Here is a 14165-nt window from a genome sequence, read left to right on the forward strand (position 1 = left end):
TTTACAAATTTTAAGGGAAGGTTTTCCTTGATGAAAAAATTTGTGAGCTTAGAAACAAAGTGCAATCGTAGACCTCTATTAAAGAAGTCTGTCAACTGCACTTCATGGTTTAGAAAAAAGCTTACTGTTAGTTTTCAGCTCCCTATCAGCTATTCCTATCTCTCTTTTTTCATGTGGTTTAAAAAATAGCATCACAAAGTTTAAAAGAACTTCTTTAAAAACCAACTGATTTCTTCTTGAATTAATCAGTCCAGGAAGTCAATTTTAACAACTTTCTTTACTTTCTAGACTATGAAAGTCTTTTAAAAGGGTCAAGTCACAGGAAATGATTTGAAAAGTACTGAATGTCAAAAAAAAAAAAGAAAAAAGAGAAAAACAACAGTTTCCTTATGAATACTTGTTTACTGGTTGCAAATAAATGTCAAGATATTTATGTTACTTTTTAGAAATTTAGAGCATTAATATAAAAATTGAAAATAGATTTCCTGTCAAGATGGCAGAGTAGGTAAACACTGCATTCATCCTCTCATGAAAACATTAAAATTACAACTAAACTGCATAACAACCATTGAGAATCACCTGAAGTCTAACTGATCAGAAATCCTACAACTAAAGACATACACAGGAAGCCAGGAGGGACAAAGATACGGAACAGGTTGGTGCCCATATCCATAAGTGGCAGTTAAAAATTGGGAGGGCTAGCTCAGCTGCAGAGGTCCCCCCTGAGGAGCAAGGGGTCCCAGAAGCACATCAGGCTTCCAAGACCTGGCTGTGAAAACCAGCAAAGATTGTGGCTGAATGAGATGGAGAGTGCCTATGGTCCCAGGCATTCCTCTTATAGGGCCCCCACACTGACTTCCTCACTGACAGATTCACCTGCTCTGGACTCCAGCACTGGGACAGCAGCTCAAAAGGCTCCAGGGACATATGGGGAGGAAATGAATTGTCTGGCTTCATGTTGAGGGATGGAGGGGCAGCTTTCTCCAAGACAAAAGTGCTGGCAGCAGTTATTATTCCTTTGTTCAGCCCTCCCTGCTCCAAGCGCGCAAATGCAGGCAACCCCCATATCTGAGTCTCCATCAATCTGGCTAATACCGGTCACTCAGCCCTGGTGATTCCCTGAGATCCCACCCACCCAACTTGTGGGCACACCAAGCAGCTTCCAATGGCTCTTCCATACAAATGGCCTGTCTTAGCTCAAGCTACAGACTTTCCTAAAATCTCTCAAAGGTTCACAGACCCCAAAGCAGCAGCTCTGGCCTTGGAGTGCCGCACACAAGCAGAGGTAGTGCAGAGTCCCAAACAAGATGAACCCAAAGAGGCCCACATCAAGACACATCATAATTAAAATGTCAAAGGTTAAAGACAAAGAATCTTAAAAAGCAAGACAAAAGCAGTTAGTTACATATAAAGGAGCTCCCACAAGCTCCAGCTGATTTCTCAACAGAAACCTTGCAGGCCAGAAGGGATTGGCATGAAATATTCAAAGCAATGAAAAGCAAGGACCTACGATCAAGATTATTCTACCCAGCAAAGCTATGATTTAGAATGTAAGGCCAGATAAAGAGCTTCTCAGACAGAAAAAGCTAAACTTCATCACCCGCAAACCAGTATTACAAGAAAAGTTAAATGGACTTAAGAAGAAGAAAAACAGATCCAAAATATGAGTAACAAAATGGCAATAACTACATACCTTTCAACAATTACTTTAAATGCAAATGAATTAAATGCTCCAAGCAAAAGACATAAAGTGGCTGAATGGATAAGAAAACAAGACCCTCACATATGCTGCCTACATGAGACTTACTTCAGATGAAAAGACACACAGGGACTGAAAGTAAAGGGATAAAGATATTTCAGAAAAGTGGAAATGAAATGTAAAAAGAAAAAAGCTGGTGTAGCACCACCTATACCAAACAAAACAGACTTTAAAACAAAGGCTATAACAAGAGACAAAGAAGGACCCAGCAATCCCACTTGTGGGTATGTATCTGAAGAAACCCACAACACTACTTCAAAGGGATATGTACATCCATAAGTTCATTGCTGCATTATCGCAGCACTATATGAGCTATTTAACACGTTATTATAAAATAGGCTTTGTGTTAGATTATTTTGCCCAACTGTGGGCTAATTTAAGTGTTCTGAGCATCTTTAAGGTAGGCTAGGCTAAGGCATGATGTTCAGCGGGTTAGGTGTATTAAATGTATTTTCAACTTATGGTATTTCCAACTTACAGTGGATTTATTGGATGTAACCCCATCGTAAGTCAAGGTGCATCTGTATATAAAAATATGCGAGGTGATGGATGTATTCATTGACTAGATGAGAGGAATCCTTTCGTAATGTATATCAAATCATCTCGATGTATACTTTACATGACTTATAATTGTATGTGTCAAGTGTACCTCAATGAAGCTGGGGGTAAAAAAAGTTCTGAACAGATACCTCACCAAAGAAGATATGCAGATGGCAAATAAGCATATTAGAAGATGCTCAAGATCATATGTCATTAGGGAATTGAAAATTAAAACAACGAGATACCACTACTCACCTATTAGAATGGCTAAAATTCAAAAAACTGTCAGTACCAATGCTGACAAAAATATGGGGCAACGGGAACGCTCATTCATTACTAATGGGAATGCAAAATGGTACAGCTACTTTGAAAGACAGTTTGGCAGTTTCTTGCATAAGTAAACATAATCTTGCCATACATAATCCATCAATTTCACTCCTTGATATTTACCCAAATTTGTTGAAAACATGCCCTCACAAAACCTGCATTTGAATGTTGTTTATAGAAGCGTCACTCATAATTGCCAAAAATTGAAAGCAACCGAGATGACCTTCCACAGGTGAATGGATAAACTGTGGCACATACATACATTGGAATATTATTCTGTGATAAAAGAGACATGAGTTATCAAGCCATGAAAGACATGTAGGGACACTGTATGCTGCCAAGAAGCCATTCTGAAAAGGCTACATACTGTACGATTCCAATAATGTGACATTCTGGAAAATTAAACTATAGAGGCAGGAAAAAGATCAGTAGTTGTCAGGGGCTTGAAGGGCAGGGGAGATGGTTAAATACGTGATGAAATTTTTTAGGATAGTGAAACTATTCTGATGATTCAATAACAATAGATACATGACACTGCATTTTTCAAAACTTTTTATAGACAAAGAGTGAACCCAAATACCGTGTTTCCCCGAAAATAAAACCTAGCCGGACCATCAGCTCTAATGCGTGTTTTGGAGCAAAAATGAATATACCACCAATATTATGTTATATTATATTTTATTATATTATATTATATTATATTATACCCAGTCTTATATTATATTAAAATAAAACTGGGTCTTATATTAATTTTTACTCCAAAAGACGCATTAGAGCTGATGGTCTGGCTAGGGCTCATTTTCGGGGAAACACAGTATATAAAAAGAAAATCATCTAGGAGGGTGAGGCAAACCCAAGATGGGATGCAGACTGTGACAAAAGAAACTAAGTGCATTACAAATGTATAAAATAATCTCACCGAAGAAACTGGGGAAGGAAAAATGCTGCCCTAAGTAACTTCGAAAATGAACAGGATCTGTAAAACTAAAGGCAAAAGGAATGCACGTAAGCACTGTGCTCCAGTTGATAAAGTTGTTTCCCATACAACTTGTTGTTTCCCATGAGTGAACACTTTTGGCACTGCTATACATGTATACTGGAATTGAACAATAAAGCACATGGAGAGTGTGTGGCGGGAGCCAAGTGTGTCATTGTTAAGAGTAGAAATTTACTTACAAGCAATAGTAGCTTAGAATGATCCATGTAATAATGGATTAGAGTTGGAAATATCAATATGAACTCATGTTCCGTTTCATATACAGATATTGATGGTTACATAAATAAATCTCTGTATTTATATACACAAGTTAGTGTGACACATATACCTCTTTGTTCCGTAAGCTGGGAGCACTGAGAAACAATAACACCCCAGTAGCAGTGAGCACCCTTTGCACCCAGATCTTGGTTTCTAATACCATTCTCCAGTAAAAGGAACTAAGGCTCTTTGGAGAAATGTCTGATTCTATGACTGGGGCAAGAAATATAAAGGATGAGCCCAGAGTATTTTACTGCCAGAAAGTAAGGGAGTGCTTTAGAAAACAAAGCAGAAAGCAAAAAAACAAAAACAAGAAACCTTCACATTATGGGGCTATGTCAAAGGGACACAAGAAACAACTGAAAGCTCCCAAAGGCTAAAGCTGGAACAAGTTGAGCAACAAAATAAATATAGCACTGGATTGTAACCCAAAGTATAAAATAAATAACGATGAGTCCATATTCACATAAATAAATGAGTAAACAAATAAATAGGGGAGAAGAAACAAACGTGTGCAGAAGAATTCCAAATAATTTATATAGATTCTCTGCCCTCAAGGAGGCACAGAGTAACTCCCCACCCCTTATGTGTTGTGCAGTGACTTCCTTCCAAAGAGTACAGATGGAAAGGGAAGAAAGAATAACTGCACAGTGGAGATACCTGACAAACCCTACCAGCCATGCGATCCAGGTAAATATCAACAGTGATATAAATTTTATTGAGAGTATGTACCCTTGATATGATGTGAGAAAAAATGGTACTTTACCTCTGTGGTCTTCCTCCCAAAATCCCATCACCCCAGTTTAATCATGAGAAAAACATCATAGAAATTCCAGCAGAGGGGATTCTACAAAATAGCTGACCAGTAATCCTCAAAACTGTCAAAGTGGTCATCAAGAACAAGGAAAGTCTGAGAAACTGTCACAGCCACGAGGAGCCAAAGGAGATATAACAACTAAATGTAATTTGGCATCCTAGATGGGGTCCTGGAACAGAAAAAGAACATTAGATAAAAATTAAGGAAATCTGAATAAAGTATGGGCTTTAGTTAATTTCAAAATGACTTTATTAAAATCTTACTTGGAACAAATGTTGCCACCCTGTCTAGGTTGCAGCACAGTGTATCCGTTAAGATCACAGATTAGAGCCAAGACGGGATGGAAAGATCAGCCCCACCACTTATTAACTCTGTAAGCTATCGGACAAGTTACTTAACTGCAAAAGGTTACAGAGCTAATAAAAGGACAATATATTTTCTTCAACAAGAATAAAAAGGACAATATCAAGAATATCTATCCCACAAGGTTGTTTTGAAAGGTACTACCTGAACTATAGTAATGTTCAATGAAAGTTACCCATTACCATTATTAATTTTTTCTAATTTGGGCAAATTGCTTAGTATCTCAGCAAAGTAAGTTATATAGATTTCATTGAGAGACATTAACTTTTTTTATTATTCATTCACATGAAACTTACAGAGAAAGGAAAAATGGGCAAAAGTCTAATTTCACATTCGGGATTATTAGCATTAGTTTTCATGACATCACAAACCTTACGGGAATCTATTGATATTTCACTAATATCTTGTATCAGGTTAGATACATAAATAATCTTTCTTAAAATATTAAGTAAAAGTTTTTATTTCATACTCCTCTAAAAATATATTCTTTACATTTTTTCAGTTGTTCCTACTCTATTTGGTCACAAAAACATACAGCAGACTTCATTGTAAAATAATTAAATTAACATATCAATATAATATAAAATACCTTTTTAGTTGGTGAAATGTCAGTTAGAGGCAAGTTATATCATTATGTAGTAATTTCTTTTTCTCTTTAATTCCATATTATGCACTAACAAAGCTAACAATTTGACATTATATTTGTTTTTCAGCAATGGAAATGCTAAAGCTAAAAATTAGCTATTGCACCAAGTTAAAATCAAACCATTGAAAGAAAAAAAAAGTTATACTTAATTTCAAAAGAAGAAACTAATGATAATAAATACAGAAGGCGTTGTCATAACCAAAATAAAAGTCAAATCATCTAAGGTTATGGAGAGGTTTTTAAACAAATAGTGCATCTGAGTTTTTTCTAAAACTATGTTGTCTGTGTACATATTTAAATATTTAACTAGCTGCTCAAAACCACACCTACAAAAATGAAGATAAAATAATAAGTCCCAAGGGGAATCCTTACCATGAGAACTGCTCAAAACATACAGCAAAGAAGTTAAAGAAATACCCTTAAGGTTAATTAACTGTTAAGTACAAATAATGTTATTATTCTGTTTGACCCAAGTAATGCCAATACTTATTCCAAATATGCTGTTAAAAAAGAGTCAAGAACCCAACTCTGGTCTTTTTTTGGGAGGAGAAGGAGAAAGTAGTTCTTAATGAATTCTTATTTTATAAACGATTTGAACCGAAGACAATACACCATCAAAACATCTGGTTTAAAAATGAAATACCGTATCCACTCATCATCTATTTAGCTCCATGTTATCAAATGTTTATTGATCTACTACAAATACGTTCCGATTTAAAAGGAAAAGAAATTAGCTACAGCAAACCATAAGAGCAGATGTGCTAAAACTCAGGAGGTATGTTAACACAAAGTGGCACCTACCTGAGTCTTGAGGGTGGGACTTAGGTAGAGACCAGAAGGAAGAAGTCAGAAGTTGAAATACAGAGATGTTAATTCATGCCTAACCCTCTCTTCCAAATCCCAATCTCCAGTCACAAAGAAATTTAGAATCTCTAGACCAAAACCTTCCGGGGCATTTCCTCTAGTACAAGGAAGCACCATCATCATCTGTTCTCGGCCTGCTTCAATCCACCACAGTGTGGCAAGGGAGCTTCTGAAAACAGAAACTGAACTGTATCAGCTCCCTCATTAAAGAGCTTCTTCGATGGCTTCCTCTTGCTCTGGAATAGAGGTCAGCCTCCCGGCCTAGTCAAAAAAATAGACCCGGCCTCTGCCTACTTTACAAACCACATTTCACACCTCACCTCTCCGTTCCAGCTACACTGGCCCTCATTCAGTTCCTCTAATAAGCCATGCTCCTTTATCGCTTCTGAATTTGCACTTCCTTTTGCTGAAAACTAGGTAGGTTTTCAGCAGAGAGAATGCCACACACAAATCCCCTAAAGAAAAAACTACATCAGGTGTCCCTCTCCTGGAACCCTGAAATTTTTTTAACTACTTACCCCAAATGTACCTAAATAATTATGTAATTATGGTTCTCTCCTCTACAGTAATATAATCTCTAAGATGACAAGCCCCAAATCTGGTTTTTTTCCCCAGGTCTAGCACAGTCTGGCACAGGAAGTTATGACTGATAACATTTATAGAGCTCTCACTACAAGGGAAGCTCCGCCCCACGCTTTACCACCTTATGAGGTGGGTTCCACTGCACTCATCTGACATGTGAAGAAGTTACAACAGTTCGGTACCTAGCCTACAGTTACCCAGCTCTTAAGTGGCAGAGCTGGAATTTGAATCCATAAGAATTTACTATAGCTTTCATGTTCTTAACCACTAAGCAATGCAATCTATTCAATGAACCCTGTGATGAGGAAACAAGAAGTGCACAGGCCATCACTTTCATTATGGAAACAAATAAATTGTTCGTTAGGATGAAGTGTAAAAAGCATGGAGAGTGGTGTCAGACACGTGATCAGAAAAAACCTGGGGAAACTAAACATCCTTGTCAGCTCTGGTTAGACAAAGACACACTAAGGTGCTGCTCTAAATTAAAGGACACTAAAGAGACACGACCACTAAATGCAATATGTAATCCTGGACTGACACCTGTACTAGAGGGGGACATGCTATAACGGGCACTGCTGACAACTGGGACAACTGACAAAATTAGAATACGGGCTGTAGAATTAGATTAAAAGATTGTCTCTATGTTGAACTTCAGAGAGATTTTGCATAAGAGACTATCTTTGTTCCTAGGACATCCACACCAAAGTATTCACGGATAAAGTGGCATGATTATATGTGACATACACTCAAATGTTTCAAGTAAAAAAATATACACATATCATGTTATCTTACATGTTACATTACAATATGTATTATATTACATATATGAGAGAGAGAATGATAAAAATGTGGCAAAATGTTGAAATTAGTGAATCGGGGTAAAGAGAATGTGGGAATTCTCTACTATTACAATTTTTCTGTAAATTTGAAATTATTTCACAAAATTAGAATTATTTCATAAAATTACAAAATTATTTTTTAAAATTTTTCATTTACACTTGACATACAATATTATGTTAGTTTCAGGTGCACATTATAGTGATTAGACATTTATATAACTTATAATCACCTCAATAAGTCTGGTAATGATAATAATTAGGGCACATCACCCTCTACTATCCACTGTACCAGGCATCCCTAAATTCTTAAGTCTCTGATTTAAGGTCATCAGAGAGTAAACTTCCAGTCTTCTAGAAGGGAAGTGATCACCTGCTTACTCCAAGGAATGGAAGATTCAACCACCTGGTTTATGATGTTCATCCAAACTTCCTATATTTACCCTCACTCCACACACATGCCTTCAGAGATGCCTGCTGCCTCCAATCCTGTCCAGGGTTTTACAGATCCACTTGGTTTGCTACTTTTTGGCTCCCTCTTCTATGGGCTTATATTTATTTAGAATTTTATTCCTAAGCAGTTTGTGTTCTAGGCATGATTCTAATTACAAACAGAAGATACTTCCAGTCCTATATAAAATTCTCTAGGAGACAGACACAATAAAATAAGATTTAAAGATCCAAAGAATCAACTATTGCATTGATTCTCCATTTAAACAAAGATTTCTTAATGTAGGAAAAAATAAATTATACTATATTAAAGTACAAAAAAGCTACAAATAAGCATAGACTTCAAATGTACATAATCTTACAGAAAATTTTTATAAATAGAACATAGTCGCCCATCATAGATTTAGTTAACTTTTTTTAACCAACATTCTCAATACTTATATCAAGATTAATCCCTAAATGTTGAAGAGCTGGATATGATGGCTCCTCAGAAACTTAGTTCTCCTTAACAACTAAAAAAAATATCTCAAGATTAAAGATGAACTAGTTAAAACATATGCATAGTTCTACAAAGATAATTTTGTGGTGGTTGTTTTCTAAAGACAGGCTAGTGAATACTTTGGCTTTCAAAAATTGTTGAGCCAGATGAAATAAGCCTACCTATAACGAAGAGGAAAAAAAAAACCTAGCAACAGTTTTATCTACTTTTAGGTAGAAAATAAATTTTGGGGAAACAGCAAGCAATGCTTTGGTTAAAACATAAACATCTTTAATTAATTCAAATGATCTAAATTCAACAAATATTGAGTTCCTACCATGAGCTGAGCACTGTACAAGACAATGAATATATGGTCCCCGCCCTCTTGGACCTTATAGAGTAAAAGATATATCCTCCAAAATTATCCTTTCTTTTGTGTGAATCCATGCTCATCAAGCACTTTATAAAATATAAATTCACCCACCTCAAAACCTTAATACCCATGAAACTATATATTTACATTGCAGAGATCAGCTTTCTGGTCAACATGTCAACATACACTATTTAAGTTAATGAATCATTATTCAGGTTTGCACATCACTCTTCATGAGTTTAGTTAGCTTGAGTGAATCCCCAAAGCCTGATCAATTCTGATTAATTGGCTAGATGTAATTTCTAATCTTCAAAGCTGAGAATCAAATATAGGAGTGTAATGTCAATACAAAGATTATCCTCAGACAACATGTGCCTTTATTTCATCATGCCTTTCAAAATGTAATTATAGTTAACTCAAAAAATTGTTAAGAATAAATGCGATATACCATACAACAGTGCTTCTCAAACTTTAATGTGCATATGAATCACCAAATCTGTTAAAATGAAGACTGATTCATAGGTCAGGAGCAAGAACTGACATTTTTCTTTTCTAATAAGCTCCCAGGGATGCCCAGGCTGCTGTCCACAGAGCAGGAGCTATAACACACCTGGGACAGTATCTGGCATACTGGCTTCTCAGTGCCATTAACTGTTTCTTCCCATTTGTGGATATCTTATCTTCCCTACAGATTTTACCTTTCTAGGGAGAAAAGATGATGGGTTTGTCATCTTTATATCCTCCAAAGTTCTAACCTAATCAGAATGCCTTCCATACGATAGGCATTAAATATGCCAACTGAATGAATGACATACAGCTTTTAAGTCATTATTTCTATACTTATAGACAGATTATTTCTCCCTCTGAATTTATTTTAAATAATTTATTTCAAAAAATATTTTTGAAAAATGAAAAAGAAAAGCTCTCACTCTATTTTTTTAAGAAAAAAATTGTATTTGCAACATAATCCAGTGCTTTGTTTCTCATGCTGACCTAATCAAATCTTTTTGCTAAAACACAAATATCCACAATTAACTTGTTAATTTATCTCCTAATGATTGTTACATTTTTGTAAGAATTTAATTAAAATAACTAAGTCATTTGGTTTTCTAAGTTTTAAAATTAACCGTAAAAATAACAATGTTGTTATTAGAATGTGCCTTAATGCAGGATGATAAATTATAAGGACATCTTAGGAAAGTTGACATCTATATAAAATAATTCTGTCCTTTCCGACTAAGGGTACCACGAAAAAATGAAATCATATGACTCTTATCTATAGGTAGGTCTTCGCAGTTTTGGGGCCTCCCCGCTGATTGTTCTGTGATCACCATGACAACCGACTATCTCAGAACTGGCTTCTTCGCTTGTAAATATTAGTTTGTCAACCTGAAACACTTTGTTCCCTGCTGAGAAAAATGGCACGTTGGTAGGGTGTGCTTAGATGTCTCAAAAAAGGAAACAGAGGTGGAATATTACTTTCCTTTCTAAGATGTTCCCCTCTACAGTTACGGCGTTGTTGATGTTGGATTCGCGAGGAGTCTGCCAATTCCCAAACGTAAACATTTTCGAGGAACAGAGGATGGTAACCCAGTGTTGGATTCTACTGCTCAGTGAAAACAAAGGTCTTGCAAATAAACGTGGATGATCGGCTTCTCCGCACAAAACACCTCATCGGTCCTTCCGCCTTAGTGACCAGGCGCCTGGGAGCCCAGTCCCTCCGCCTCGGGCCGCGCCCGTGACCGGGTTGGGGGCAGACGCGGCCGCGGGCCCGCGGGAGAGGCCGCCGGGCGCCCGGGAGCGAGTGCGCGTTCCCGCTCACGAGTGCGCTTGCGTCTTTATTAACGTCGTGTTTTGTGTTTTAAAACAAAACCCCAGACGGGTGGCGCAGCGCCAGGCAGAGCGGGCATTTCGGAGCCTCGAGGCGCGGAGGGGACAACTGTGACCCCGAGGCCGTCCTGCCCTGTCCCCAGTGAGGAGGCAAAATGGTGGCCGCGGGAGCCAAACTGCTGGGGGGGGAGGGGCTGCGGCGCGGCCGGAGAGAGGACCCCGCGGCCAGGCCGGTCCTCACCCAGGCCGGCCCGGGGACCACAGCTCCGGAAGCTGCCGGCGTGGCGCCTGCGGCCCGGGGAGCCGGGGCGACGGTTTGGAGGCGGGGTCCCCGCGACCGGGAACAAGGACGCCATTATCGCCCTGCCCTGCCAGGGCCTCGGCCGCAACCCAGGCTGGAACCGAGGCTCGGTCCCCCGAGGGAGGGACGAAGAAGGGGGGCGGGAGGAACTGGGCGGGCGGGGCGGGAAGGAGACAGAGGGGGCGGGGCCCGGGCGTGGGGCGGGGCCCGGGCGTGGGGCGGGGCCCGGGCGTGGGGCGGGGCCGAGAAGGCAGCTGGGGCCGGGGAGAGTGGCCCCCTGCTCAGGCACCGCGCCCTGCGGTGGGAGTTCCAGATGGAGGGTGGCCCGGCCCCACCCGGCGCTTCCCAGCGCGGCCCGGGTCGCCGCGGGCGGCGAGGGCAGCCTCTTACCTAAGTGCTCCCTTTCTTTATCGTCCGCCATCTTGTGCGGAGCCCGTTGCCCGAGAGATGACGGTGGTGAACCCAGGGCGCGGCGTCCTCGCCCCTCCAGCCCCCGCGGCGCGTCGGGCCTGGAGGACCGCTCCTGGAACCCGGAGGGGAGGAGACCCGTCGTCGGGGGAAGGGGCGGCTCCGAGCACGCCCTCCCCCACTTCCCGCCCGCGAGACCCCGAGCCCGGTCCCGCCGCCCCCCCGGCTGGAGCACTTTCCCTGCAGGAGCCGAGCCTCAGCCCTGCTGTCTCTGACGTAGAGGAGTTATTTAATAAAGTTCCGAAAGCCTTTATTTTTGACCCATTCGGGGACATCAGACGCACAGCTGTCGCCCACCCCTCCTGCTGGGACGACGTGCCGTTACCCGATTTTTTTTTTTTTTTTAACTGCAGAGTTTAAAACGCAGCTGGAGAGCTGGGTGAAGCGCCCGGCTCCCGAAGGGGTGACAGCCCCCCCGCAATCCCGCCTCCCCCCCCCGCCCCCACGCACAGCCCGCGCGCGCTGGGAAGCGCCGGCTGCGGCGGAGAGGCCGACCCGCCCCGTCCGCGTTTGCTCCGCTCCGGGGCTGGCCGCCGGCTCCCAGGGACGGCGACTGCACCGCCTGTGGGAGCTGGAGCTAAACGCACCACTCGGCCGGGTGCACGAGGAAATCAGCCATCAGGCTGCTATTACTAGAAGAAAGAAATCGCTGGAGAAACACGTGTGCAAAATAGGCGCAAGCGTTGCGTCGTCAAGGCTGCAATTTCTGATACAGAATAGGTTCTCCTAGCGACAAAAACGTGCCCGAGTTGTGCTTCTTGCTACGTAGGTTAGGTTGTTCTTAGTTGTGAAATTGGACATGACCTCTAGTTCAAGTTACTATCAGCCCGCTGTTCTGAAACTTGCAGCTGGAACATGATGTTAAATTTTGGTCTCTAAAATGTTAACGATAAGTTCACTATACAAGAATATTTTCAAAAAAAAAAAAAAAAAAAGAATATTTTCTTTTTAAGATGATTTTTGAATAATATGCCTAATAATGAGGGTCAAACGAATATGTTTTTAAAACTAATCTTAGATGATTTTTTTAAGTGCATGTGTGTACTAATGTAAATGACTTGATGTTATGTAAAAACAGTTTATAAGCTGCTAACTAAATTTTAAGAGGCCTTCAAAATACAAGGTATTAGTATTCTATGATTTTACTGTTTTTATGCTTTTGATTAATTCTGGTCCTATAATTTCTCAGTAAACCCTAAAGCAAACTACTATTCTTTATTAAAGTACTTTTTCTATAGAAGATATTCATGTGGTGCTGTGATCAGCATTCTCTTTGAAACTGAATGTAAACAATGGCATCACAAAATGGCTCATATTCAAAGATAGATATTTATAAAAATGAATACACTTGTGTACCGTAAATTCTTCACACCCAAAAATATGGAAAGTAATCATATTTAAATGTCATAGTCATTATGGTCTAGTTATTTGTTTAAAGAGGCCCACTGGCCATATAGATAATGAAGGGCTTTGACATAAACGTAGAAAACTTCAACTTTGGTCTCAGGTTTATTACCTACCTACTTCCTGTACCTTTTCTCGTCTGCTGCTTTGCATTTCTCTTTTTCTGGAATGCCTTTCTCTTCACTCTCCCTACCCCAACATTCACCCTCGCACAGACACATTTGTTCCCTCCTGGTTGTCACTGACCTCCTTGGAAACTTTTCCTGTCAACCTCTGTCGTCCTGTACTCATAGAGCATCTCATTGATTTGCGATGATTTTGTTTTGCTAAAATACAAAATTCAACCAAGTAAATTTGAAGGTCTAATTGACTGTATTAAGCGATTCATGAATTGGGCAGCAACCCCTGTAGCAACAAGAAGGGAACTCCAATGAATTGTACAAAATGGAAGGTTTTATGGGCAGAAAGAAGCTGGCACGAGGAAGTTAATAGTAGGTTATTTCAGGCAAGGACATCATCTCTTAGAGGAAGGCAGGGAGTCTAATCACGCAGATTACCTAACTAGTGTTGGTCAGGAAATTCCAGACTGTTTTAAAATTTCACACCTGGGAAAGACTCAAAATGCAGTTAAGTTAGTTATTAAGTTTCAGCAACATGGCTTAGCAAAAGTGACTCCATTTTGGCCCGTTGATTCTTCTTTTAACAGTTTATTTGCTTGTTTTCTTCTACCAAACTAAGCTCTTGAGGATAGGAAACGCTTTATTTGTCCATATATCCCCAATGCCTAGAACAATTTTTCAACTTTTTTGTCTGAAATAATATGTATTTTAAAAATTAAAACAGGAGTTAGTCTTGTCGATGATTGAGAAGCA

At 39.9% G+C, this 14165-nt stretch overlaps 1 protein-coding gene across 3 annotated transcripts in view; it reads right to left on the minus strand.

Moving 5' to 3' along the window:
* Positions 1 to 12326, minus strand: part of DRC8 (dynein regulatory complex subunit 8) — a 43471-nt gene extending 31145 nt beyond the window's left edge. Inside the window, exons 1-2 of one of the 3 annotated variants that reach the window (XM_081038932.1) lie at positions 12215 to 12326; positions 11812 to 11944 (exon numbers count right to left, since the gene is read on the minus strand). The gene's annotated coding sequence lies outside the window, so the exon portion shown is untranslated. Of the gene's footprint in view, positions 1 to 11811; positions 12063 to 12214 lie in introns of those variants that run through there. The other 2 variants (XM_081038934.1, XM_081038935.1) reach the window with 2 other exon arrangements.
* Positions 12327 to 14165: the final 1839 nt, after the last annotated feature.

The sequence above is a fragment of the Rhinolophus hipposideros genome (assembly GCF_964194185.1).
Source record: "Rhinolophus hipposideros genome assembly, chromosome: 26".
Classification (NCBI taxonomy): domain Eukaryota; kingdom Metazoa; phylum Chordata; class Mammalia; order Chiroptera; family Rhinolophidae; genus Rhinolophus; species Rhinolophus hipposideros.